Genomic DNA, 27,257 nt, shown 5'->3' with positions numbered 1-27,257 from the left:
TGATTGTGAATTAAACAGAGCCATTGTAAATATAGCCAAATTGGCAACACATTTGTTTGTATTTTCTACTTTAACGCGGTAAAATGTTTGCTGTGAGAAGGTCTATAAATGTTTTTTTCAACATTTTGGTTGAAACATATTTATTGTGTCGTTATACAAACAAAATAGTTTTCAAACTATTCCTTTTCGATGTTTTTTCTTAAGTTAAATTAATTATCATGAGGCATATTAGCAATTATGAAAGGCAGTGCCCTTGACAAATATACTTAAGAATCAGCTGCTTTGTATCCAGGTGTATCGAACAGATGTGAATTAGTATTTTGACAATTATGAGATACTGGATTTTTGCAGAGTTTTGACTGATGCTTCTGTCAAACCCTTAGCAGCTTTCATGACAACCAAGAAGGTGTCAATCAGTAAATGTCATTCAGCAGATGCAGTTGGCGATGAACTTGTAGGCCAATAACCAATTTGACCACCAGATGGTAGTAAGCTTCTAATTTACTGCCAAACCCTGAGCTGTGGTGCAGTCGTGGACGTTACGTCAGGTAAATATGCCAATAGGAATGGGGCATCTCTGAATACGGATGTCTCATCACCGGTTCAAGAGAAGTATATTAACCATTTCTTGTATGAGCCGATAGACATTTGAATGTTGAGCTTGCCTTGCAGCCTACGTCACATTCACGTTGGTCTTTCTGTAAGAAAAAATGTTTAAAATATGTATATTTAGGTATAAATATAAACACGTTGTAATTCCATGTGAAATAATTTCTCTGACGTTTAGCAGCAGTGGTATCAGGTGGTGTCAGCTTGTTGCAGGAACGCCGGCTGTATTTCACATCTCTGCCGGAAAACTGCGTCAGACACCCCCCACACAAAACAAATGTACAAGAAAGAGGACGTGCCCTTCAAAATAAAAGCACCGCAGAGCCGCTTTAGAAAAGGCACGATGTCGCTCGTGACTGCTGTTTTGTAAAAACGGATTTGTAAATGCATATTGTGTTATTTGAATGTGACATGGGCATGGATCGACAGGTGTTCGTTTACACACTCTAAAAAATAATCTAATATTGATAAAGCAAGACACAAGATAATTTTTCTTTGATATCGAACATTAGGGTTTTTCTTTTATTTGAACAGAGTTAACAAGGAGCTGCATTTATTATGACATTTTGAGCTTTCTCTCTCTCTTTTATCTTTCACCTATAAACCTTACATTCAAATACATTCATCTGGATTGTTGGTCAGGTTGGTGCTGGACCCATGGAGCTCATAGGCCTCCTAATAGGGGAGAAAACTTGTTGGGGTGCTGTGGTTGGCTGTTCAGGCCTGTTTGCTCACAGTCCTGAGGAAAAGCAGCCCCGCAACTTGTAGACAGTACTGATTCTAACACAAAAGATATATATAGTGCTAGTTAGCATAAAAATTATGTTTATTGCAATATGTTGGATGTGTATGCTAATTAGTACATTGCTATATACATGAGAAAATGAAAATAGGTGTAAAGGGCTCATATTGCGTATATTGAGTTGATTTATACTCTTCAGTATGACTGTCTAGAGGACTGTATGTTTACTCAGAGTAGTGTGTGTCTTTAGCTGAAATACTCCCACCTATGATGACTCTTGTCTTTTGTTGGCATGATTTCATTTTGTTTTAAGTGAAGTAAGCTAAAGCTCCCAGTCAAAATAATAGAATAAGTTAGAGCCCAGTTGTTCAGAAAGTATCAGAATTTGAAAACTCTGTGTTTTGTTGTTACTTTAGTGCCGATTTTTCAAAGCAAAACTGGACTGGATCACTCTGACCCAAAAATAAACTTTTCAAGATGATTATCAGTCCTCTAAATAGGCCTACATATCACAATAAAGGATACTAGTTATGTAAAGAACAACAGGTGGAGCAGCCAGCTTTTAACAGTTTTAGTTTGAAGAGAAAGAAAACTGCACAAGAACACAACAGAAACACCACTAATCCATTTCAATTTCCTTTAAACAGCCAAACTTCCAAAAATATATATCATTCAAGAAATACATGGTATTTGTGTTTCAAATCTTTAAAAGTCTGAATAGTTCATCCAATAGTTATCTGAAAAAAAATGTTCAGAGCTCATTTGTGTGAAGGGATGCTTTTAGAAGGCACAATCACCAGTTGTGAATAATATAATGTGATGTGTGACACATAAAATACATAATGTAGTTTGATACTGACACTTTCCAATTTTATTTTTAGTTCACTTTACTCTTGTTAAACCTTAATAAGTGACCTAATATATATTTTTATCCTCAAAAGGATTAAACCAGTCAAGCACAAAATATGAATAAGCATGAGGCTGCATGATATAAATATTGTACTATTTGACCAGCTTAAATGTTTTATCACATTCTGTTCCTGATTTTTTTTTTTTTCTCTCCTTTGGGAAATAATTTGAACAACACATATTGAAGGTCTGATGCAGATCAAAACAAAGCTCGATTAGATGATCTAATCAGAATTCTTTTTTTTTAAAAAAACAATTCATTATGGAGGTGATGGTATGAATCTGATGAGATTACTTTTAAACACATGGGTCCTGATGACATCACAAATTCAAAGGCGCTCTAACAGGACTTTTCTAATTGACCAATAAGTTTGGCAGTCAGAGTTTTTATTGTTGAACCCTTTGACCGGATGTCCTGTTCTTGTGTTCCTCTCTCAGACTTGACGGAGGCAGCGGAGGGAAATGCAGCGGTGGTGGTGGTGGTGGTTCACCTCCTGAAACGTTCAGGAAGCACACGGCGCTCCTGTCCACCTGCGACGTCCGCGTCCCACGCACGGAGACGGTCGAGCTGTCTGTCACTGTTACGGCGAGGAGCTGTCGTGGGAAGCCTGTGGCGGTATTAACTTTGGGCTGTTTTGTGTGCGGCACATTCTTCAACGAGCTCACAGCGGAGACTGAATCAAGGTAAGTGGCCACTTCTTGTTGTTTGATTACAGCCGTGGCGCTTTTCACCCGTGGAGTGTGGACGTCACGTCAAACTCCGTTAATCAGTCTATCACGTTAATGCTGTGTTTAATTGTTGCTTCAAATCTAAATCTCTCACGATGAGCAAAACTTAAAAACTTTAGCTTTATCCGCTGCACGTACGTTTAAGTTCGGCTTTAAACTAAACTTCAGTACTGTAGATCGTCAGCCATTAATTGACCTAGATTCATTGATTATTAATTATTGCCATGAAGCTAGAGATGCTAACATGTGAGGTGGAAGACTTACAGTAACCATCGCTTTAGATTGCTACTTCATAGTCATGTTTTCTTTCCAGAAGAGATTGTTGATTGCGGATTCGTAATTCGTTTTGTGTGTCGCTGACTTTAGCCTCGAAGCAAGACAACAACAAACTCATTAGATTTCTAAACTGAGTTTGGTCAGAGCTCCCTGTGAGAGAACAGAGTGTAACATTACAGAGAGATTAGACCTCAGCCACAGTGAATCAGATGTTTGAAGGGTTGTTTTGTAGGTTAACTGTTGCTTTGTGGCTTGGAGGGGGCATGTTAAGGTTTCTTTTTTTGACAAAAAAAAAAAAAATACCAGAAGCACTTTATGTTTTCTTATTTGCCAGAAACCCTCTAGATCTTTTTCAATAACCTCCCAGCCCTGTTCCTGACCAAAGAAATATCTATTGAACCAGTAGAGATCATTGTCAGACCTAAGCTGTCACTGTCACTGACGACGGTGTTCGTATTATTGGTAAGAAATGGACAGACAGCAGCTAAAATAAACAGGATGTGAAACTTTGGTGAATTATTCATGTACTCAGCTTTTCTGTCATAGTCATATTAACCTTTCTGTTTTCATTTCATTCTGAATATACCAAAAGCTCAAGTCTTGGTAAATTTGGGTGGAGTATAGCTGTGAGGTCTAACTGTATGACCCTCCTGATACAGCAAAACTCAAGCAGTTTCAACAGCTCTGGCCTAATTTTAATTAGTTTGAAAACTGTGTCTGTCCCAAATAGTCCCCTAGATGTTGCAGGTGAGTGTGGAATTTGCAATAATAACCATCTGAAAGATGTTTATGGAACCAGTTTGACAAATGATGGATGACTTAACAGTTCGGTTACTTCGTTAGAATTTATGTAATTTGGATTCAGGTTTTAGCATGTCTAGTCCGCCAGTAATCCTCTTTCTCTGTAAATTTAAAGGATCTGTACGAGGAAATTGTTTGATGATTTTTGTGTGGTTGCACGTCGCGTTCACAGTAGTCATTAAACATCCGTAGGCTGAGTGATAGTATTCGTAGTAATCCATCCATTATCTATACACCACTTAGTCCTCTGTAGGGAGGGCTGGAGTCTATATCAGCTGACTTAGGGTGAAGGCAGGGTTCACCCTGGACAGATCACCAGTCTATCACAGGGCTACATAGAGAGATAAACAAACAATCACACTCACATTCACACCTACAGACAATTTAGAATCACCAGTTAACCTGAGCATGCTTTTCAACTGTGGGCTTATTTGAGCTCAGGCTGTCCGTTTATGTTCAGGTAGTCAGAAAGTCACTGGTGATGATGTCCCAGACAACACGAGGAAGGTGCACCAGATGCAGTTTTTGTTGACAGGTATGGGTGCCTTTTTGCCCTACCGTCTCTCCTGAAGCCATTAGCCATTTACTGTTTCCGGTCATCGCAGACAAAGCTGTAAATAAAACGAATGCTTTTTGGCAAAATTGGATGCATAATAGATTTATAGCACATAACCAAATATAATAATTCCATTTGTTTTTCTAGCTATGGGTAAATTTCATGTTTGATTTCCAGAAAATGTAATTAGAATATACAATATTATGATGTTTCATTACACATACAGCACCATGACAAGGAATTTTATTTGTACCACTCAGCCCTGACATGGTTAGAGGCACTCATGTTCAGTAGGACAACAGTTCCAGCTGCAGTGTGCTGTAGCTTACAGTCGCTGATGACTTAAATCTTTGAAGAGAGAGAATCTTAGAGCCATACAACGTACAACAAAAGGGAAGAAGAATTTCCCAAGAGAGTTGGCCAACATTTGCTGCTACTTTAGTTTTGTGTCGTACTTTGGGAAATGTTGTTGCCCAGTTGATGTATTAGATGTTATTTTGATCAGGCAAAGTCTTGGCTGCTGGGTGTTGGGAAGGGTCTGCTGTCAGGTCCCCTCTGAGGTAAAGTTAGAGAACACTGATAAGGATAGCTGACATCACTCCACAGACATCAGCCAACAATGCAGCTATTTACTCCAAGCCAGTTTTAGTCCCAGAGCAGGCCTCTCTGAGAAACTGGGCACAAATGGAAGCAGAATTCTAAATAAGTGTTTGACCAAAAAAAAAAAAAAAAAGTTTTGCAACTGTGGTGATGCCTGTGTCATGTATCGTTGGCCTTAAAAGCTGAACAGTACTGTAAAGTGAGGTCAGTTTCTGTGAGAGGTTTCTGAATTTTAATGTGACTTAGGATTGAGCTACCTGGTTAACACATGATTAATAATACATCATGTTTGGGGCTGAATTGGGGACAGGGAGCAGTGGAGGGGAAGTATATTTCTGGTCTAAGTGACAAACGGCATGGTGCAATTATGAGGTAAATTTTAAAGCTAGAGTTCCTGTGACTAATACAGCCAGACTTACTTTACATACCAGCTCTGTGTTTGGTGGCTCTAATTCGAAACAGTACATTTTTTCACAGCACTTTCAGTGTGCTCAGTGGCTCTTTGACTAGATCAGTACACCTCAAATATCGGATAATGTAATGGCATAACAGCTTGGTTAAACTAAAGGTACAGTGCAGTCTCTAGGTATTTACACAGTGCTGTATTTTTCGTTGTTTTGGCTCGACTCCACTAGGTTGGATTTCTTCTTGAAACAATGGCTTTGAGGTGAAAATGCTGACTTAACTTCAAGATGTTCACATTCACACCAGGTGCACAGTGTGGGAAAGCTCAAATTCAACACTTGAAACCTTTAGTCATTGATTAATTTCAAATTCAACATTTTTAATGCATATGTACAATACCAGGCTGTATAAATAAAAATTTTTACCCCTGAAACATAGTAGCAGCACTACAAAATACTGAAGTCTTTAATCCAAGTGCATAATAAGAGATGGAAAACGAATGAGAAAAGGTGGTTTTGGGAGGCTGAAGCTGGAGAATAATCACTGGCAGCATGTTTGCGTCCAGTGTTGACAGGCTCTGAGCGTATTGAGCTAATGGCCTTTGACCAGCTGACTTTTGCCTGGCAAGTATGTTTCTTTTTCACTGATAGTCTGCTATATTAAAATACTTTTTTTTTCAAAGGCAGTAACGTTTAACTGTTCAGAGACTGAGCAGTGAAGCAGCATGAGAGAAAAAACAATGTTGTAAAGCACCTGCATATTTTTTTAGAGACCCATTTTCGCAACCTAAATTGTCTATTGTCAGTGTCTATTGTATAGAGGTAAAACACTTGTGTTTGCATGTGTGCGTGTGTGAGTGTGTTGTAAGTGCATTTGTGCCATCCCATTATCTTCCTTTTCTCCCTCTCTGTCTGTCTCACTCTGTCTCAGTCATTCACACTTCCTGCTGTTATACTTTAAAAGTAATCACCCCTCGCTACAGTGCAAGGCTTGCATAACAAGAGCGACATGTGAGTGTGAGTTGGTGTGTGTATTGTGGCTCTTTACAATTTGACTTACCCTTCATGATCAGAGTCGTATGGTGTAAGCTTTAGAATATTGTCTTCTAGCACTGTGGATCAAGAAAAGAGAATGTTCAGCTGAGTAAGCTGAATCTACTGTTTATTTTAAAATATACATAGAAATGGAAATTAGCACAGCTAGAAATGTGACTGAGAGGTGAGAATGGCCTGCTGGAATTCTCCACTTTGCTGCACAGCAGGCCGGGACCTGCCAAGGAATGCAAGGAAGACAGCAGGAGAGGGTTAGAGCGAGATGTAGTGAACAGTCAGTGAAATGCCAGCGATGATACGGTGAAATATATGAGAGATAAATCTGTATGTAGCCAAACCATATGTGGTTGCTTACACATGTGAGAAACACATTCAGTTACAGTGAATTGAATGTGCAAGTGCCATGAACCATTTCAGGGCTTGACGGCATACTTTCACTAGTCACAAATATTACATAATCATCAGATATCAGACATGTTTTTTTCAGCTGACCGCACAAGACTAATGCTCCAGTGTGCAACTATTTTGATCTCATATGCAACCAAAAATCTGCAAAATGAGACTAAACATTTTTTATTGGTTGCACCAGTGCACCTGACATTTAGCAGGCCAGTCTGTGTCTCTTGGTGGTCCACCTAGGTAGATAAAATCACTCTGTCAGCTGAGGTAAATCTGACACTGCAACACTTTAATCAATATTTTCCATGTTTAGCCACACACCTGAGTGTGGATGAGAACCTTTTATGTGCACAGCAGCCTTGTAGCATTTACCGTTACATGTGAGGTGTTTAAGGAACACTGGTAATTTGTAACATCTACTAGTACAAGACATCTGTAAGATGTTGTTCCAGATAACAGCCTGGGTAACACTCTCCAAGTAAATTCTCCAATAGTGGGAAGCACGAAGATATGATTTAACTGCCTAAATTATGCATTGCATTTATTGAAATTATTGCAGCCAAAGTATGGCTGGGAATGCTGCTTTTGCTGTCGCACCATCAAGGTTCCAAATTACAACGTAAAATCACAATATCTCCAAGAAACTGGTCCTGTACTGTGACAGGTGTGTTTCAGTGCCTGGCGATGGCAAACCGATGCATGGAGGATAAGGTTGACACAATTTACCACTGCTTCTAAGACAGCCAAAGAAGAGCTGCTTTTTTCTAACTTTAAGTCCTGGATCATCCCTAATGAAAATGAACGGGTTGAATGTACAAAACCTTTCTCTGTTTAGAGAGCGTTTATAGTCATTTACATGTGTTAAATTACTAATATGTGTGAGAACTGGCAACAACGGGAGAAAAAACACGTCCTCTGATTGCATTTTGTCTAGTTAACTATACACAAAGACAAGCGCTGATATTGGTGAAACAATTACCGACTGCATCTAAAAAAGATCATCTTTAATAAGTTACATATTTTGTAATCACTGATGCACCTTTCTAACTTCTCTGCAAAAACAAGCTTGATGATAATCTGTTAGTTTGGCTCCAAAGCCAATCTTAGATAAGCTGTTGAGCACATTCCTGACTGCACTCTGCCCATATGAAACATTCTAAGATATCATTTAGTTAAATTTGTTTTCAAATTAAAAAAATTTCTCGACTACTGGATGGTAGAATTAAAATACAGCGAATCCTAACTCTTTGCATTTCAAACATAATCCACATGCACAACACATCTTGATGAGAGGAGCATCAATAAACTCAAGTATATTATCATATTTCATTTCGCTGTCTATAGCTGGGACACCCATATGATAATGATTTTGGGATATGAGACTGCACGCTGTCTGGGATTTTGCTATTGATTAAATGGTCTCTTTTTGTCGTGTAAATCATGCATAGACAAAACCTGAATCCAGTTTTGTTTGTCAAGCTGCCTGAATTATTTAACCTTTTGCCGTAACAATAAGGATATGAAGATGAACAATGCAACTGGTCTATAGATCAATGCTAGAGGTACTGAATATGTGGACTGTGGTGGTTGAGGTTGTCCACTAGTTGTTTTCAGGCTCTTGGCTTGCAGTGATGTGCTTAACAGAATACATGGATTGTTTTCTGTTTCAGTAAAGCAATGGTCAATATTACAGTTTCCACATTGAAACACTGACTGTTTTTAAGTTGGATAGTTTTTGATGTTGCAGCAGGGGCTGAACTGGAAACAAGACATTATTTTATTTTGTAAATCATTTCTTAAGGACCTTAAGTATAGGACTGAAGTCTCCAGGTCAGCTGGTCAGGCATATCAACCAACCAGTTGGCCAACAAGTCTCAGTGGTTAAAGAATCTATGGTCTTACAATAATTAAGCACTACATCAGCAGCCTTGTGCGATTACTCCATTATTTTTGGTAGCGGGAGGAACAGGCTACCTGTGAACATCTTTTGTCTTTTTTTTTTTTTTTTTTAACAACTTTTACTCATCCAACCTAATGGAGACTGGCAAGTCTAACTTGCGTATGATTTACTGAACATTTACTCAGATTCGCCTCCAAACTGGCATCCTCCCTACATTTCAACTAGCTTAATTTTTTCCTTTTCTTTTCAGTGCAGGCTGTTGTCCATACTGTTGCATGCAGTTTGCGTACAGTTGGAAGATAACACTTTGCCATGAGATTTTGCCTGAAGCTTTGAGCGTCTTGCTCATATATCTGTCAGTCAGCAGTGTTACCTGTTAGTGCACTCTCTGGGGCTCATGCCTGTTACTTGAACAAGACACCGTGACATATCCTATGCATCTTTCACTGTGCAGAACATTGTCAGTCAGAATAGATTAAAAAAAAAACATGCTGGCTTGTATACTGCAAAATATGACCAGATGTGGAAGACATTGTGGTATTTTTGGCATACTGAACTGGCATAGTATTCTAGTTTTCTAGTATGGTTGTTGGAATGCACCTATTGTCAAAGGAGTCATCGGTGTGACTGTATTTTGTTAAAACGGATGACGTAAAAGTTGTTTAAACTTTACAAACAGCAGTTTGCATATCAGAGCTCAATAACGAACATGGCACATCATCTAAAAACAGTATGTTGACTTGTCCGTGTAGTGTTCCTTAATAGTTTGTGATCTCCAGTTGATATAGTTCTGTTTTCCGACACCATATTAATATAGGCAGGTGCACACTGATCTGCTGAAATCTGTTGTTATTTCAGTGTATAATAACCAGGTTCAAGTGATGTATTATGCTGCAAATACAACCTTTTCTTGTTGATCTATAATAACTGTAGGCATATAAGACTACCAGGTACGGTGCATTCACTGCACTGCCAACCATTTAATATAGAAGTAATGTGCAGATTATTTTTTACCTTGCATCTAATGGTTCAGTTGACCAAGATTTTCTTTGGTTGACTGCAGCCCTACTTGAGTATGATGACTCATTATGCATACAAGTAACTGCAAAGTCATTTTGTAACACATGTAACCTGTTTCAATGCATCTGTTTTAACATTAAGGTGCAGTGAGGGCATATAAAGAAACCTTTGCTTTAATTCATATACGAAATTACACTTTATACAATAAATGGTAGGTAAACAACCAGGCATCTATGGGACAACACCGGTGGTTAAAGTGGTTTGTTGCCTGATGTGATAACTGTGGCAGCCCTTGATACGTAGATAGCATCAGGTTATGCAACCACCCTTGGGGGCTCCAGCCTCCACTCTGTAACCTGAGAGGGCAAAACCTCAGCTTCACAACTCTATGGCAACACTTCCTCAAAGCACAGGTCCTTGTCTGCAACAGCTGATGACGCATGTACAGTCTGTAGTGAGCCCATGTTGAGCTTCCTGATATCTTAATATACAAACGTATGGTTAAACATGCAGACATACTGAAGTGCATTCACCTGCTAGAATAGCAACATGTATCACCCACATATCAATACATTACTGTAAACTGGTAAGATTTTTAAGACCTAGACACATGTTGAATAAGTTTCTGTTTACAGGCCGTTAAATTATGTCTTCACACATGCCAGAAATGTTTGTGAAAATGTGAAAGTAAGGACAGGTGCCATGTTTCCTTCCTCCACTATACAGTATGTACAGTTTAGGGCTGTTCTCTGCCTACTTCTGGTGCAAAATCCTCTGAGAAACACATGATTACATTCGTCTTGAAAGGCATTTATTTGCAAAGCAATGTCTTCCATAAGGTCTTCATGGGGTCATTCGGTCCACACGCTTTCACAGTGTTGAGTTTATTTTTCAGTCTCTTTCTCACTTCTGTTTTCCCATTTCTCATGTAAAGCTGTATTACCTCAGACTGATCTCAGTCAGCTACATCATTGTGTATCCGTCTGTGTTGTACTTATGGTGTGACAGTTTTGTCTTGGGTTGTGCCAGTGTGGGTTTGTCTTCTGAGCCATCCGCAGTGCTATAGACTGAGATGGACCTTTGCTCAGTCAGACAGCCAGAAGGTAACTGATTGACAGCGTCCGAGAGAAACTTTTCAGAACACACACGCAGACACATTTGCACTCCACCCACCTAAGGGCAGCCTTACAATAGCCGCTATAAATAGAGATTGAAGCAAGAAGCTAAATAAAGGGAAACAGGGGAAGAAGTCGGTAAAGGCCATGGGTTTACACAAACACCTCAAAGACATGCATTGATTTAAAGGGTTTATATAAAATGCTTCAAACATTGCTTTGATGACTATAAAACTCATCTGTATAGGAATTTCTCATGTTTTGCTGTGATTTTGGGTGATAAACATCCCACTGTGCTAATGAGTGGGTGTGTATTGTTTTTAGAAATGGACAGAGGTCTTTTGTTTATGGTAAGGCAGTGATGACGCATGGTCAAATGTAATGGCCCTTCAGGCCACACTTGGTTTGACCAGTGCATAAAATGTGTGTACTCATGCATTCCTTTCGCATTCCTTTTGCATGTTTTGCCTCATTAATTAAATTGTCTGTACAAGACATGACATTTGACTATTCTATCAAGCATAGCAAAAATGTTTTTAAGTTAATTTCTTATCTTCTCAAGCAGGGCTTGCTCTTTAATGTGGCATAAAACAGGAAAACATATTTGAAGATTGCTTTCCTTCATAGTGACCATTTGTCTTTAGTTGTCTGTTGACAGCATGCACTATTTGTTTATGTTTAGGCCTTAGGGTTAAGTCATCGCGTGGAACAGTGAGGAGACAATGGTATAGTGTCAGACAGGGAGTGCCCTCTAGGAGAGCTGGTTTATACAACCCTTAGGGCCCAAAAAACACGTTTTACAATAGGAGCTCTCACTGGCCTTTATGTCTTGAGGTTTGTAAGGTCATTAGGGGTATTTATGAGACTAACAAGAGGTCAAAACATACTCCCTGAATGTCTGACCTGCTTGACCCATGCAGTAATAGAGGACACAATGGCAGATAAGGTGTGTGTGTGTGGTAGTGTCCCAAGATGAGGGCCAGTGAGAGACTTGGTTGCTGATGAAGGCCCCAGTCATTTTAGGATTGTGCATTCCTTACATTCCTGTACTGGAGGATGGGTGGAGGAGAGGAAGGGTGTTTGTGTGTGTGGTTATATGGGGAGAAGAGAAAGTTCTATTCAAGTAAAACTCTCACTGTGGTGTTTGAACAGTGATAAGAGTGACGGCAAGTTGTAGGGAGTCTCTGAAGACGAGAAAATCTTGTGTGGGGTGGGTCACTTAGGCTTCCAGTGGTGTATAGCCAAATTCCTTTTGCACAAGAAATCACACTAGATAAGCATTATACTTGAGGCTAACATCATTAACCTCTACTCTGGTGCAGTTATTATCCCTGGCTGCCTTTACGTTACTCTGATAATGCTACTAATTTAACTATCAGTCCCATCTCACTGGTGCGTTTACTGTAACTGATTTAAGCCTTAGTAAGACAAAATTGCTAGGAAAACAATATTTTTGTAAATATGATTCTTAGCATTTTGTTATTCGATACTTTCTTCCAGTGAAAGAACACACCTGAAAATACACTTTTATAAAAAGTCTTTAAAGACTTATTACTCTGTGGTACCCTGCCCTCTGTCAGTTTTAAGACTGGAAGTAGATCATTATTAAATGTGATTCCATTTATGCTGTGCCTTTGCGTGGGTTTATATATTAGAGATGTCACAATACCAAGAATCTGGTTCTCTGTATCTTACTGCTTGCATTCAGAATCCTCTGTGACTGTGGCTTTTGGTTCTCTATACTTTGTCCCTGATAATTCGACTCAAACACAAAAATGTTTCCACATGAACTACATACTGTTGATGAAATGGATTTAAAAAAAAAAAACAGTAATATTGTTCCCCCGTAAGTTGTAGCAGAGCTATTGATACACCTGTGCCTGGATTTCCATCGGTCATACTCGTGCACCTAACATTTAGTAGGTTTGTCTGTGTGGGTCTCTTGGCAACTCACCCATATGGATAAAGTCACAGACTTTCATAGAAATCTGACATTAGAGTGCCTTATTTCAATCTTTCCAAACAAATTTTTCTGCCCCACATCTGTGTGCGCTGCTACACTGCAGTAACAGAGTAGTGAGACTAAAGGTTTCTCTGTGGACAGTCTCCTAGTAGCATAGAAAGATGATGAGAGGCACTTGGGGAACATCTGCGTTATTTGTGGTAAACGAAGTAAAATTAAAAAGCATCTAAATGAAAAACAAATAGGTCCATCAGTGCAACCAATGTGAAAGTTAGTGTGGAGCACTGGTTGTAGTACTTTTGGTATGTGCAATACTACTAAAAACATTTTCTGAATTTTTCACTGAATTTCTACCTGGTCTCTTGTAAATTGTCTTGTGATGACAGTGATCTGGTTTTAAAAAGCATTGTGATTCAGCCGACAAAACTGAAGTCAACTCAGGCTTTTTAACTCCGTTAAAATCTGGCTTTTGAAAGTACACAGGAGCAATGCTGTCTTTGTCATAGTTTAGCATACCAGTAGTCCTTTACTCATACATGATGTATCAATGCTTTTTGTAAGTCACAGAATATAAATTATATCTTGACAAATGATTATGTCAAGATATTTACTTAAAAAAAAAACATGAATACTTGTTAGACACTTTCATCAAGGCTGGTCATTAAAGAAATGCTTTAAGATGTCCTTTATGAAAAGGTAAGTCGATACAAAAGAGCACTTGATTAATACTGAAGTCAGTGGTGTCACCATTAACTTGTGTGTATATAAACCTTTGCTACAATAATGCGTTCTTGAAATTTGGAAAATTAAAAAAAAAAAAAAAAAATACACAGACATTTGGATTTTTTTTGTTGCTGCAGTAAGGCTACTGGTGGCAAGTAATAAACCAAACAAATTGTTTTTGAGATCTATGGTCGAATGTCAGAGGATTTTTACAGTCTGTGATTAAACACGTTATTTTCGGCACCATTCTAAAAACAAACTGAAAAACCCATTGACGTTACAGTGAGGTTTTATTTCCAGAGATCTGTGGCAGAGCTCTGTTTGGGGTTGGCCCTCCAGCAAAAAACGTCATCTCTGAATCACTCTATAGTGAACCCTCTGTCCGTGTTGCTCTAGAAATTTTTGCTAAAATGACTGTCACACACAGAAAACACACTTACTGTGAATCATGTGATATTCTGAGTGGAATCCAGTCGGGGAGTTAAACATTGACCGTCTTTAGCCTGAGATTTTATCATCCGTGTACTTCCTGGACCTCGTCACCCCATGTGCAGTTTTACTGTAGCTGGGTGTGGAGATTACACAAAATATTTTCGTAGCCTTTTCTCTGGGGAAGACTAGAGTCTTCCCTCTTTCTATGAATTTATTCTTTCCCCTGTTATAAACATAAAAATACCCTCGTGCTCGTACGTAAATCATCTCCAACATGTGCACACTGTCCGTAGTTGCTGTTATGAGCCTTTCTGTGTTACACCCTGGTAAACAAGATAGAGCATCTTAACCACTGGGGAAAAACAGGAAGTTAACTGGCCTCAATCAGAGTGTGTGCATTGCATGTCATCAGCGTGTATGGTCTCACTGTGTGTTTTTGCCCACAGTATATTTGTTTACCGTATCACGCTCTTCACATCTTAGTTTCCATAGCAGCTCTTTGAACTGTGGGCAGATGATACTGATGGGGAAGCCTATGGACTGCCATGGGCATTCTGTCAATACAGTTTGTTTCGATGTTTCAAGTTAGTACTTTCTTCCAGATGATGGATGCTAACTCAGAAATGATTGTCAGATCCTGTATTTTGCACTGGGTAAGCCCAAAGTTAATTTATGCAGTCTTTTCTCAGATTTCAGATAAGGACTTCTCAGCTGCAGCATTATGTCTATTCGACTTTACTTTTTAGTGCAAGAAAAGGATTCAACACTTTGTTGAAATGCTTATATTTTTTTCTTCATGCTTTTGCTTATGACAAAAAACATTTGACACTCGGACTACTGTGAATAAGCCAATACATGAGCCACAACACTACAATCACCTGCCTAACGTCATGAAGGACCTGTTTGTTGTACCAAGGACGTAGTATATAGTGTCCTGTCATGTCTAGCACCAGTACATTTGCAGTTGATCCATAGGAAGCTGTGGGTTTATCAAGCTTGTTACAGCACATCCTATGGGCGCTTGAGTGATTTGGGAATCTGAGGAGTTTGATTGCTGAGTTAATGTCTTTTAAAGGAATTTTTTGCATTTTTTGCAGTGTGGTGGGGCACGTTGTCCTGCTGGGGGAGGCCAGTGATGTTTGAGTGTGCTTGGTCTGCAACAAAGTTACGCAGATGTTAAATGTCAAAGTATTGCCCACATGATGACCAAAAGTTATACACTTCACCTCGCAGTGGTTTCAGTGTTGTAGATGATCACTGTATCACTGGTTGTTACAGGCTATCATTTTCTCTGTTAGAACTGATGAACTGAAAATGGAAAAGGTGAATCATACACAGTTTGTCATGATTTTCTAATTATGTTGCTCTGACACGTTTGCATGTTGTTTTGGACTCAACTGTTATAGTTTTTAAGCTTTCCAGAATTCAAGGGTGCCTGCCAGATGAATATTTTTAGACAGTCAATCTGTCTTCTCAGTGATTTTTGTTGTTTTTTTTGTTTTTTTTTAGTTTTATCCTCTATGTCTTTGATAAGAAATAATGATTAGATGTCTGATAAAAGAGACAAAGGAAAGAAAATGTAAGGGAAGAGTGGCCACAGAGGTGCTTTGCTTTGAGCTCTCCGTACTTTAGGTTGTCTTACCGAATTGGGCAGCTAACATCAAGTAATGGAGATATGCCAATAGAACCCATCTTGTCCTCTTTCCATACTCAGTAGACAAATACAAAGTGACACATTTAATACAGTCTCTTAAATATGTTCAACTTTCTCACCTTCTTTTTAAATACAGTATGAACACACAGATACACAGCTGAAGGAATAGCAACCAGGCACCAGTTACATTTTTGTAACGGCTTGTTTTGTCCTCTTGTCTATCAGATGCAGTTCCCTAGAGGCTATCCAGAAACCCCTAGTGAGGAGCAGAGGCACAGGAAATAGGAGACTTTAGGAAACAGCAGGTAAAACCTCTGTCTGTGTGTTGCAATTATCGTGACCCACTTTACCTGTGATGCTGCTGTATGTGTGCTAGTGTGTGAAAGTGGGAGACGAGGAATGGAGCGTTGATTTAGCTGGAATCTGGGAGAGTAGGCCGCGTCCTGACAGGCGGGGAATGTGTGGAAGTCAGCCAAATTACTTTGCTTTCATGTCAGAGATCAGTGTTACGCCATCACAGTACACTCTCACCATGTTGTTGTTGTTGCAATATATCCTTATTAGCCTAATTATTATGGAACTTGTCTAGACAGTGCAACAAAACAGGTTCACAGTTGTGTTTATTCATTAATTTTCAAGTCATTGCAGCTGTCAGTGTTTTCTCTTTTTGTTTTACCTGGACAGTAGTCAACACTGTAAATTGTGGTCACACTTGGCAGTCATTTCTGTGTCACGCATTGAACCTTGTGCCACCTTCACTCTGACTTTTGGACTGCTTACATTGCAGTGTGTGACGTTTTGCACATAAATGTCAATTTAATGCATGGTTACGTGAAATTAACAACAAAATTACTTAGAAATAGAGAATTACATTGTAAGCATTACTGACCCAGTCTGTCACTCCAACCCTGGTTTTCACAAAGTGTAGTGTGAGAGTCTATAGAATAGCTCTCACACTCTCACCTACCACAAATTTTCATGTCCCTTTACCACCATACTGAGCTGAGGGAATATGTCAATTACCTGAGTAGTCCATTGGCAAATTAAATATGCAACAATTTCATCATTTTTAGGGTTTTCTGAAGCAAAAGGCTTTCTGAAATGTGAATATTGTGATGATTTTTTATTTTCCATAATGGATAAATAATGCCATCAGTTTGGAAATTGTGATGACAGTTGGGACCTTGTAGGCCATTTGATTAATTGACTGATGATAATATTCAGCATATTGATAAGATAGTTGCAGCCGTTGGCATATGCACAAAAAAATCAGACTCTAATTTGCAGTTTTATTTTTTGCTGCTTCCTCATGATGACTTGTGCACCAAGTGCAAATGCTGGTAGAATAAACACTGAGTTAACTTTCTCACCCTTTCAAATGTAATTCTTTATAAATGTAGCAGTACAGGTGCAGCTTTGACATCTATCAGCATAATAGCCACTTCTTCTGCTGTCAGTCAGCGCTGGTGGCCAATAACCACCAATAATTGGTACAGATGCCTCCCACCTGTGCTCTGTTTTTCCTCCCCCCTTCCTTTGTTCCCACTCAAATGAGAAAAAATAGCTCAATCCAATTACTCATGCTATGTTCTGTCTCCGGTGATCTTCCCACCAGAAGAACCATATTATCACCACAGCACAGAGGGAGTTGTAATGGCAATGCAATACTATCAGATAGCTTCTCATGAGGAGCCAAATGAGGGTCAGTCTGTGCAGTGTTTTTTTTTCCTTTTGACAGAGAAATTAACCTTGAATGTTCTCTTTCTTGGTTTTAGCATTAACATTAAGCAGTCTATCATAACTCTTTTGTTCACACAATCCTAGGAAGCCCTGCCCTTGGATTCATTCTTTGGAGTGTGTTTGGTTGACATTATTCTTTTGGCACTGACCTTCCTACCCGTGGTATTACAGTGGGTGCATACATCTAGACTAGTCTGTGATTTAGCTTGACAATAGAACACGCGCTATTCCAGTAAACTAATTATAGATGGGGAATACAGAAAGGGAACTTGCATGCTACATTATTATTTTTTTCTGTCCACAGTAACAGACATGTTTGTGTTTTAAGTCTGTGTAATGCAATGCAGTTGAGCTTGGTTTACATAGTCAAAATGAATGAAAATGAAAAATAGGTTTAAAGTCCACAGTACCTTTTTTCCCCAGTTATTTCAAAAGCTGATTATTGTCTCTAACTTTATTTTTTATTACTCAAATTTGAGTTACTGATTTGGATTTTTCAGCAAAACTTAAATAATGACTGAATATCCTAATTGGGTGGATTGCAGGGACTGTACCATTAGAGAGTTTAAAGCCAGCCACAGACCCAGTAGGGAAAATTACATTAATATAGCACATCTGATCATGCAGTTATTTATAAACTATATGTTAGTGATTAATAAAATGCTATAAACAATAACATTATGATAATGTTGTCTTCGTTCATATTGTTTTCGTTGAATTCACAGTCTTCAATTTATTTATATTTATTAATACATTCCTTTATTAGCCGATTGGAAATATGACTGTTTCTATCATTATATACAGACACCCACTCAGTGGCGAGAGTCAGTGGGAGGGGATTAAACCTAAACAATAAATGCAGCAAAAATGACAACACACTATGCCTCCAATAAGTAATGTTAACATACATTTCCAAACACTCCCAAAACAGCACAGCTGATAAATTATTGTGTGGTAGGATGTGCTAGATACATAATGCTACTGGATCCATAGATGTTTACTAGAATTGCAACTAATATTAAGCTGATTGGTAACTATTAAATTAGTCCTAATCAACTTTGATTATTTATTGATGAGTAACTTTTAAAAAAATAAAATAAAATCTCTGACTTCAGCTTAATAAATTTGCACAATTCCAAATATTTTCTACTATAATTTCCTTCTTTGTGACGGTTAACTGAATATCTATGAGTTGTGGACAAAACAGACATTACATGACATTTTGTTGGGCTATTGACAGTTTTTATTTTTCATTTTCTGACATTTTATGGACCAAACAACCAACTCCTCACACAGAAGCAGAAAATTAAAGCACTGACTATGTTTTATGTTGGTTTAGCAACTCAAACAGGCAATTAAATATTAAATGGAGAGTCAGATATCCATTTGAAGTCAAAGAAAAAAATGGATGATGGATGTTTCAAAGCCTTTTTCATTTTGTTCAGTGATTTTTCAAATTAAACGAATATCTGCAAGATGTTACATGGACCTTGTCTGTCTCTGTAGATAACAAAGATGATGTGCTTGGCTTTGATTTTTGTGGATAACATTAGCTTGTGTGTGATGTTAATAGTTAAACAAAAAGGGATGCGCTGGCAGAGCAGTGTTTGTAGACTCAAGCTGCACCGACAGATGGATGGATGTATAAACTGAAGAGGCAGACATCAGCGTGTCATTTACTGAAGCTAAGTGTTCCCAGCAACCCAGTCACCTCTATAGCGAAATGATAGCTGCAGCCAAGAAATGTCTCCCGTTTCCAGGCTTGTGTGTGTGTGTGTGTGTGTGTCATTCACTGCCAGTGTGTGGCCCTTTTGTTTATGAGGGAGATAAATGGTGGTTTGGCAAGATGCTGGCAGACCAGTACTGAAAAATCAGCAGTGTGTGTGGGAGCCATCCCCGCGACACATTTACACCAGCTCAGTGTTATTTTTGTCAGTTTCTTTCCAGTGTTTTACAATATAATCAGCGGCTACAGTCTTGTGAAGGCTGTATGACATAGATTTTCTTTAAATCTATTTTCAAACTTCCCACTTTTGAAGAATCTTGATGCAATGAGTTGTTCTTGTGATAATGACCTGAAACAACCCTTCAATTGACTGTGTTCTTTTGCAGACATTGTTTTCCACTTTCATCAGACCACTCTGTTGTGGGTGTAAATTATGGCAATGGCTTTATTCAGAATGGTAGCAGCGCTAAAGAGGGTTGCTCAAACGACACATTGTGGGTAAAGTAATGACAGAATTTACAATCATACATTCCGCATGTCATAAATAGAGCTAAAACAATTAGCCTCCGCAGGGGGGAGAGTTGTAGGGGGGAAGGAAGAATCCTATACAAGAGAAGACACGGTCACATGGAGGTGTTATAAAATCAGCAGGAGGTTGGTTATTGTTGTTCTGCCTGTTGATTTGTGTCATTTGTTAACACAAATAGAAGTTGCTGCTTTTCTGTAAAACATCATACTCCTCCGAGTCTGATCGAATTATACATATTTGTATGTCTAATTTTACACTTGGTGTGACATTCACTTCTTTCTTTCTTTTTTTTTTTTTTTTTTAAAGAGATTTTTATCCCAGATGTCCTAGGGCTGATTTATGGACTCTGTTAGGGGTGTGATCGAGCACAAAACTCAGTTTGGTACATAGCTTGGTTTTGAAGTCCTGCTTTGGTACATTTTCAGTGCAGCAAAAACAAGAAATGCACAACATTGAACTGCTTGTTTTTCCATTTTTGTTTATGAAATACTAGTCTACTGAACAGACTATGGCTGTGTCTTTTTAAAAAATGTTGGTCAGTTCTTCTGTAACTGCCTGTAACCTATTAATGAAGTAAAATTTAAAAAATACAGAAATTAAAATATATTCTCTCAAATAAATTTAAAAAAAAAAAGTTGCAGGATTTTAGGAAGCTAGCTGTACCTTAATGTCACGGGGAGCTGGGTTTGTGCTGTACACACTATTTTCTTGTACCTCTGATGCCATTTGACATGAATGAGCGAGACAGTTAGAACGTTAGTGTTCCCAGACCTACTTGATGTGAATGATAATGGAGAGTCTTCACGCTTTGGTTGGTCTATCGTCACCATAAGTACAAAGGGGAAACATGGAGTTTCAAAATAAGTTCTACCCACACAAAGTTCTGAATGTGCAATAGAGACAGTCATTTGGTACGCATGCATGCCAGACTGAACATTTTCAGGACAAATACGTGCACTGTTGCATCTGTAGCAGCGTTATAGATGACAACTGTAGCTTCAAAACTTAATGCATGATCATTTACCTAGTACGCCTATAAATGATTTGTTAAAAAAATTTTGACTATTACAACATATCACCTTGGGCACAAGGAAGTGTCATAGAAATAAAGTAATCCACAAATTTAGAAAAATTAAAGTGTTTGGTTGCAACTCTAAAGTATGCATGTTTAACTCTGTTAATCGGATAAAACACGAATGTGTGAGCTTTGGACATGGCGAAAGTTACAGGTAACGACTTCATTTATGCTAACTACTGTATGTATATGTGGTCATAAGGGATGTTAGTGTTGTCTTTTGTGGAAAAATATTAACCCTAAATGGAAAAAAGGAGCCCGCAACTTGCGTATGCAATTCTTAATGATAGTTGTTCATTGTTTCCTCTTTGTCACAGTTTCGAAGAAAAGCTTTCCCTCCCCTTTTCAAAAAAGAAGCTGTTGTGTCAAAGGGAACAAAGGGTAATCCTTATGTCACCCTCATAAAGCAGCTGTTCGTACACAGTCCAACATCAAAACAGGAAGAACCATGCCGGCCACCTTCCGACAGTGCATATATCATCAGTGTTCAGTGGATGCTGAGGTAAACGAAGGTCGGACCTCAGTGCTCCAGTTATTCAAATAGTCCCTTTCCAAAGAAAAGAAACAAGGAAGTAGCTCATAATGTAGTATTCAAAATAGAGCTTTTGTTCTTGCTTTGATGACATCAAGTGTATTTATGGACAAACAGCACTTCTGCTTCTGAAAGTCTTCCAGAAAAGCTGCTTTATCTATGTTTGATTTGCTGTCAAGAGCAGACCAAGTAGAAGACGTTAGTCATCTGTTTCTCTGATATGTCTACATTTAATTATTCATTTCCTGTTTCACAGAATCAGATTGGCTATGGATACTTTGCATGTGGTCTTTTTTTTTCTATAAGTCTATCTTTTGCCTGTAGTGCGTTTGTATATATATCACGTTCTGCTTTGAATAATTATGCATGGTTGAGATAAAAGTTAGCCTAGCTTTTCAGTAAAAGTATGCCAAGCCTCAGCTATGTTTGACAGTGTGCTTGTCCATCAGGAAACCTGGTTTAAGTTTACCGTAGTTTGATGAGTTTGGTGTAGACTAACAAAGCAGCTTATTTACATATCCTGAGGCATTGACCCTGGTGACCGCGTGGGTGTGCAGAAGCTGCTAACGGTGTGAGTAAGCCGCCTGAAGCTACAGATCCCACAAAGCAAAACATGACCAGCACCATGTGACCTCTGTGCTGCTCCCCTCTGCCTCTGTGATATTACTCCTCAGTATGTGTGTTGGTCTGTGAGGCCAAGCTGGCAGGGCAAGGGTAACACAAGGGCAGTGTTTGTGCAGGGCACGGGACTGTCCTTGGTGGCACGCACGTACACATACAAACATGCACACACACTTGCCAAAAACAGAGGCTTATTGTGCACACCCAGCCCAGTTGGGTCCACCCACTACAGTCATGCATTGTATCACATTTTGCTTTTCTGTCTCTCTTTCTCTTATCTTTTTCTCTAGTTGTCTGTCAGATTACGTTCTGTTTGTTTTTCTTTCCGCCCATCACTTCCCACCACACTATTTTAAATTCTTCTTCTTGCTCCGCACATTCATTATTCACCCAGATTTTAGGTTTATCAGCCTCTCATTTGCTTCACTTGCTCCCTCATGGAACTCTGTCATTGTCTTTCCTTCAACTGTCCCTCATGGCAGACTCCTTCTTCAGTCCTCTGTAATCGTCCTCCCAGCCCTGAAGGAGATGTTAAAGTCCAACAGTTAAGTCATGGAGAACTCCTTGTTAGTGCTGCTTGTATTTATGTCTGTGTGGAGCCTGTGTGCGTCTCCTCACTTGTCTTGTGTCTGAAGTGAATCAGTCTCTGTGGAACATCACACTTGCACATTTGATTCGCTCCCCCACCACTTTGTCACCCACCTCCTCACATAGACGTGCACTGAGATGGAAGCTACAAAGAGGAACTCATAATCCAACTTTATTACGCTGACTGTCTGCATAAAATTTTATTTATTCATCTTATCAAATTAATCTTGGATTGTCAACAGGGTGATCATGACTTCTCATTGCAAATCATTGTACTTGCACAGTGCATTTTGCATTATTTGACTGCACTGCAATTTCTCTAAATGTAAGCTAATTGATATCCCTTATGCGAAATGAGCCGTGTCGCCATGGTCACTAATGCAGTAGCAATGCTATTATCTCGTAAAGCCATTCACTGCTCTTTTGCTCACTTTATTCTTTTGCACCCTCATCACTTTATGTTGTGTTCCTGAAGTAAAAAACACACACTGACACACCACTGTCCCCATATGACCGCCTGCAGTACTGAGGTATAATTATGTTCTTCGCTGTTCTCTGGCGGTTCAGCACCTATCAGATTATGTCCTGCTAAAAGCTGTGTACATGCTGTGTGTGTGTGTGTGTGTGTGTACTAAAGGTGGATGAGAAAAGATACTGTGTGCACGGCACATGAGTAACATTCAGCATAAAAAAGTTTTAATCTGCGCACCAAAAGTTCACTTTTATCCTAATTAAACACAAATGCAGTGTTTTAAGCTGTGGTAATTTTCCATTGGGTAAAATTTTAAATCGTTGTTGCTTACTGCAGTAGAAAATGAGATTCAGACATCACATTTTTTGGTGTCGTTTGTGTATAAAACTATGAAATGGAAACCACTTCTTGATGTAGTAAGTACTAAGTGTAATTCATAATTGCTTTTTGGTATTGTTCAAAGAGTTGTGTATCACAAAATTAGCTCCGTCATTTTACAGTATATTATTGCAGTTGAGTATCCTAAGTTAACCTGTTGTGTGTTCTAACCACATGCCAATAAGTAGCACAAGACACACCGGAAGAACTAAAAAGAAAGTTCAGCCATGAGTATATTCACATGATGGTATACTGCCGCTTTGGTATTGGTTGGTTAGCATTAGTTTTACATAATAATAAGGGGTAGATGTATACTGTACACAATGATTATAGCATTTTTCCACATGTCTCACACCTTATTAGAATAACTATGACATGACCCTGCTGTTATTACTTTACACAGTTGTCCTTGTTCGTAACAGTTTAACGTCTGGACAGTGTGTTTTTGACAGGTTCAAACTGATACCGACTGTCCGTGGAATTTGTGAGGTCATCCTTTCAACGTGTAAAATTTGGTAACGGAACATCTTTGGTGTTCAAAGTGGTCTAACTCAAGAGGACACGGTTGCTAGGCAACTGATCTCCAAAAACATGAATGTTGCCTTGTGTTTCTTTTCAAAAATGGTGGTTGTGTGTGCTTTTTGTGTTTCATCGCTCTGTTGAAGGCACTATCACATGCTCACATGTATCAGTGAGTGATGTCATTCCAGGTGTTTTCCATTTGCACTACTGGAAGACGCACAACTTCAGCTGTCACATAACTACACAGCATGTTAAACCACAGGGAGTAGCTCTGGGCTATATAAATTATTTAAAAAAATAAATAAATTAATAAAAAAAAAAAAAAAAAAAAAAAAAAATATATATATATATATATATATATATATATATATATATATGTGTATATATATATATATATATATATATATATATATATATATATATATATATATATATGCCTGTAGGGACATCTTATAAAGCAAATAGTTAAGACATGCACAGAAACATCTAATGATACATATAGCACTACGTTTACCTTATTGAATTCACTATAGGTTACCCATAGATGGCCCAGGTGTCCGATCTAGAATTTCAATAAGCTAGATCACTCTTGAATGTGTGTGTGATTGTTTGTCTCTATGTGTAGTCTTGTTATAGACTGGTGACCTATCCAAGGTGTCCTCTGCCTTCATCCTGAGTCAGCTGGGATAGACTCCAGTTTTTGTGTTGAATGTATTTTGGTTGAAAAACTGTTGTGGCATTGTGTACAGTTTAAGACAAAGGAACTCTTCACACATGTGTTTCATCAGGCAGGTGTGTAGGAGGGGGCAAGTGTATCCAAGAGTTTCAGACAGACTAGCAAACTGTTTTGGTGGCAGGAATATATTTAGTAGAAAAGTTTTGGTGCTAGACCTTTATCGGGCAAAAACTAGCCTGAATTTTGCTGGATGAACGTCTAGGACTGAAACATGGCTAATAAATATATTCTTGCAGACAGTGTGCAGGTGTCTGCTTGAAGCATAACATGTAAGCCATTTGCCTCTTTTGAAATCACACATTTTGTCTGTAGTTTCACTCACCGTTAATTCATGCAAGCTAAATTCAGTGTGCGTACATGCATGGATATCCTATTCCATTTTTGCCATTAGTGAATATTGTTGGATGGATTATGCATTTCTCTAAAAGCAATCTGTGGTATACAAGATGAGGACTTGCTGCTGTTGCTCTCCCTCTGTCTGTCTTGCTCCATCCTTCCCTTTTCCACTCTGCTAATGACCCAGTCCTTCTGATGCACAAATAGAAGTCAAGGAGGGTATATTAGCCCCCCTGCTGTCATTCAAACTCAATACAGTCACAATTCAGCCTTCCACAGTCACAATCTATCAGGCAGAGCGGCTCATCTTGATGTCACGGATAGAAATAGTTTGATGTGCTTGTGCACAGTTGTCACAAGAGATTTTCAGACAAGGTTATTAAAGATGTCGCTTTCATTATGTGTAGTGTTTTCTTGCCAATGATGTAACAATGCCACTATGGCTTGGATATGATTAGTGTCACAGTAGATGAATTGTGACGCAGCACCTGTCACTTTGATTGCAAGTAAAAAGTACCCATCTTCATGATAACACAGTAGGGAGTTTGGGCTTGCACAAAAGGCATCAGTGAAGATGTCATAATGATCCATTGTAAAAGATGAACTGTCCATGTTGAAGGTGTGATTGTAGTGCCACTGTGATGTTTGCCCATAAGTTACTGTAGGTGACACACTTTACACACTTTACAAGTTGCATCTGTTGCTGTCCACTCACATTTATTTGTTCCGTTTCTGTGGAGCCACACCACCCATAAAATTCATTGCAGCATCACTCTGGCGACTACTCTGGTTGGGGGGCGGGGGGGGGGAAACTGTTGTATAGAAGTCTGTGTAACAATGACCCTAGTTCTCATTTGATTTGTTACTTAAGTCAACAATTTCCTAATGAGTTTATGGCCTCCTTCACCTCAAGTCACCTTCCATGGTCTCATTTACAGAAAAACAAATAGTAAGGGCTACCTTGTGATCACAAAGTTCATACTGTCTGGACATACATAGTGTACTTTAGTTCTCAGTCAGATCCACTCCTCAGTTGTTACATCTGGTCTCAAAAAACCAAGATGGCAAATTCCAAACATGAAGCATCCAAACAGTAGTCCACAAACCAGTGAGGAACATCACCGTGGCCACGTCCATCTTGTGGGGTGCCCCAAAAGTGGTTGAACAGGAACCCCATGCACTGGGGCCCAGAACCTCCACCACAGTGGACATGTGTTCCATTCCATGGCATGGACTTGCTGCTCGTTGCTCCCCCTCTCTCCTCCCTGCTCTTCCTGTCTTCCCCTGTCAATATAATTGGCTGAAAAGGCCAAAAAAAAAATATCATCTTTAAAAGGGACACACTAATGCATGTGCTTTGGATTGTGTTTAGCTGTACAAACAAATGCTGCTGTGCATACAAGGCATTCAAAGAATTTTTATCTTCTTCTGGTTTAGTTAATGAGATTATGTTGATTATGAGATTGTTGTTCAGTAACAGCAGTAACAACCCAGAGTCTGATTCATCAGCTTTTATGAATGATTGGTCGGGACTTTTTCTCTGGTTGTTGTTTGTCACTCACTTCCTCACTAGTGTCATTGCTTCCTGTCTGAGAAGTGGGTGTATGCCACTGTGTCACTGGAGGTGGTTAGTATGATGGAGCCCAGTTTGCTGCTCGGATGTGGTTGAATCACGCACACAAACCTTACAAACACAGACACGCACGCTCCTACTCAGACACTTCATTCACATTTCCTCTCAGATACAGCATGTGTGTGACTATTTAGAGACTGTGAGAATATTTTTACGGGGGATTTGGTTTTCACGTTCTTCCTCATTTTTATTACCGAGCATGATGCACTTTTTGTTTGTTGTAACAAACAGAACAAAGTTGATGATTTGGGGTTACATCGTAGGAAACTGATCCTTGTGGGGAAACTGAGGATCTTAAGCAATTAATAGTTGTAGGATACAGCAAATATCTAAAAATCAAGGCATCTAACTGTGTACATTACATTACAAAATATAGGAAATGCAAAAAAACGGTCTGCACTGGGATAGTCATGGTGACTTCGTACGAACACATACTTAGTCATGCTCACACAAACATGTCTAGTCACTACCCAACCACAGTGCG

General features: G+C 38.9%; 1 protein-coding gene across 2 annotated transcripts in view; it reads left to right on the top strand.

Annotated features, from left to right (window-relative positions):
* Positions 1 to 2,710: 2,710 nt before the first annotated feature.
* The window catches only part of pik3cb (phosphatidylinositol-4,5-bisphosphate 3-kinase, catalytic subunit beta), a 59,539-nt gene continuing 34,992 nt past the window's right edge, over positions 2,711 to 27,257 (top strand). The window contains exons 1-2 of one of the 2 annotated variants that reach the window (XM_023271996.3): positions 2,711 to 2,944; positions 16,111 to 16,190. The gene's annotated coding sequence lies outside the window, so the exon portion shown is untranslated. The remainder of the gene's footprint in view (positions 2,945 to 16,110; positions 16,191 to 27,257) is intronic. The other variant, XM_023271997.3, reaches the window with a different exon arrangement.

This window comes from Amphiprion ocellaris, chromosome 7, assembly GCF_022539595.1.
Source record: "Amphiprion ocellaris isolate individual 3 ecotype Okinawa chromosome 7, ASM2253959v1, whole genome shotgun sequence".
Lineage (NCBI taxonomy): Eukaryota > Metazoa > Chordata > Actinopteri > Pomacentridae > Amphiprion > Amphiprion ocellaris.
This window is presented reverse-complemented; position numbering and strand designations above follow the sequence as displayed.